The sequence below is a fragment of the Aythya marila genome, assembly GCF_965140915.1.
Source record: "Aythya marila genome assembly, chromosome: 24".
NCBI classification, from domain to species: Eukaryota; Metazoa; Chordata; class Aves; order Anseriformes; family Anatidae; genus Aythya; species Aythya marila.
Window position 1 is genome coordinate 4,843,522 of NC_139065.1, and position 2,286 is coordinate 4,845,807.

A 2,286-nucleotide genomic window follows, 5' to 3' on the forward strand; every position below is an offset into this window, starting at 1 on the left:
CACGCTGCAGCAACCCAGGCAGCTCCCCCATTGCACCGTGAATTAGAGGACACAGATCCCAAAATATCACCATGCACGTTATCATTACACACTGTGCAAAGTGCACGCAACCTGCCAACCCTGCTGGCGTTTTATTAACACGCTGCTTTGCTGCATGAATGGCTGCAGAAGACAAAGCAGTGGAGAAGCCCCAGGAGTTGCAGGGAGCGTGGCAGGAGCAGTTCTTGGGGCATTGTGCTGCGGGGTGTCACCCTGCACAGGGAGTATGAGGAAGGACCAGATGGACTGGTTACAGATGGGCACGGTTCGGGGGCATTCATTCTGCTAGTGCCAGGCTGTCTGGGGAAAGAGGGATGGATTTGGGCTAGGGTCTGGCAACCCTTTGAGGGTACTACCCCAGACTGCGTTTTTCTATCCCAGATTAGAAGAATCAGGGAAGAAACCCTGCAGGAGTGGAGGTGCTCAATCCCCTGCCAGTAATACCTTGCTTCTGCAGGAGACCTCTGCGTGAGGCTTAGGTTGTGATGGCACGTGGTGATGGAAGCAAGCATCCGAGGGTCTGCGATCCTTATCTACATCCTTGCTTTGCTTTGTTGCCTTCCAATTTGGCCATGTGCCGTCTTTGATGTCCTCACATGAAGAAATCTGGCCCAGGAAGCACGAAACAGAACAGCAGCCCTGGCAGGTAGGAGCTGCACCTCATTAGAGCCAACTGCAGAGCACATTTAGTACAAACACGGGGCACCACATCCCTCTGCAGTACCGGGGTGCTGAGATCCCTGCAGGTTTTGTGCTGTTTCTGCTGGGACTTCTTTGAAGCAGGGGCTTTCTGAGAGTTGCTGCAGGATATCAGTGGGGGGACTGCATCGTGCTTGAGGTCTTGCAGCTCACATTGCTCTGAATCCCAGGTGTGCAAATGCTGAAAATTAGAAGCGAGCTTGTCCTTCTGTGTTGTGTTAATATCATATTTTGTGCTGCAGTTTCTCACTTAAAACTCTTTGCAGGGGGTCAGAGGAACTATGCCCGTAACTCCCAGAGCTCGTAGTGGATAATAAAGCAAAACCTACAGATGATGAAAAGGCCTTTTCTGCCTCCCCAAATTGCCCACGTGTGTACCTACCTCCCCTGGAAAATATTGATAATCTGATGCCAAAGGGCCCTGCTTTAAAATGCCCTGTGCGAGGCATCTGGCCGAGGACGCGCACTGCTGGGTGGCCGCGGCTCCCTCTGCTGGTTTCCCCGCAGCACCGGGCCGCTGTGCGGGGCCAAAATCGCTTTCTGGAACCCCAGAGGATGCAACAAGTGCTCGTAACAAAGCTACAACCGGTTTTTTTAGGGGTAAAACGGTGTTAAACAGAACGGAACTAGAAGCTCTATGGGAAACGTGTAACCCCTGAGATACTGGTCCAGCAAAGCCCATGGAAGTGCTGTATCAGTGCTGGTAATGCCGCCTCCGATTCTCGCATGGATCCACCGAGGGGATGGAAGCACCACGACCACAGAGCCGTGCTGGCACCTTCATTACCCCCCTGGTAATTAACCAGCCTTCCCCCTGCCCCGCGTTATTCGCCCAGCTGGGGGCAGGACGACGAGGTCCGCAGGAGGCTGTGCCCAGCCGGCACCCAGCGCCCCGGCCCCACCGCTGCCCCCACACCGGGAGGTTCGGGTGGGGGGGTGGGGGCGGAAATTTGGGGCAAATCCGTTCGGAAATCGCCACGGCGCTGCTCCGGGCGTGGCGTCTGCGCTGCGTGCCGCCGGCCGCGCCCCCAGGGGACGCCGGCGGGGGCCTGGGCACCAGCTCCAGCCCCAAAATCCCCAAATCCAGCCCCAAAACCCCCAGATCCGGCCCCAAAACCCCCAGCTTCCCCCCCTCCCAAGAGCCAGCGGCCATTTCCCGCCCGTTCCCGGCGCGGGCGCGGGAACCAGACCACGCCCCCTTTCCCTCCAGGCCACGCCCCCTCTCCTCTTATCCCGCCCCTCGCGCGTCACACGCGCCGCATGACGTCACACGCGCGGCGCTCCGCCCCCTTCCCCCCAGCCCCAGCCCCCCCCTCCCTCCCCTCCCCGCGCCATGCCGCTGCCGGAGGCGGCTCCGGCTCCCCTCCAGCCCCTCCCCGCGGCGCGCGAGCGGGGGCGGAGCCTTCGGCGAGCGGAGGGCGTGGCCCCGGCGGTTGGCTCCGCCTCCAGCAGCTCCTCGAGCCGGGGGGAGGAGCCAGCTGCGCCGGTGGGCGGGGCTCTTCTCCGGCGGCGGCGGCGGCGGCGCGCGAAGCTCGGCGCATGCGCGGC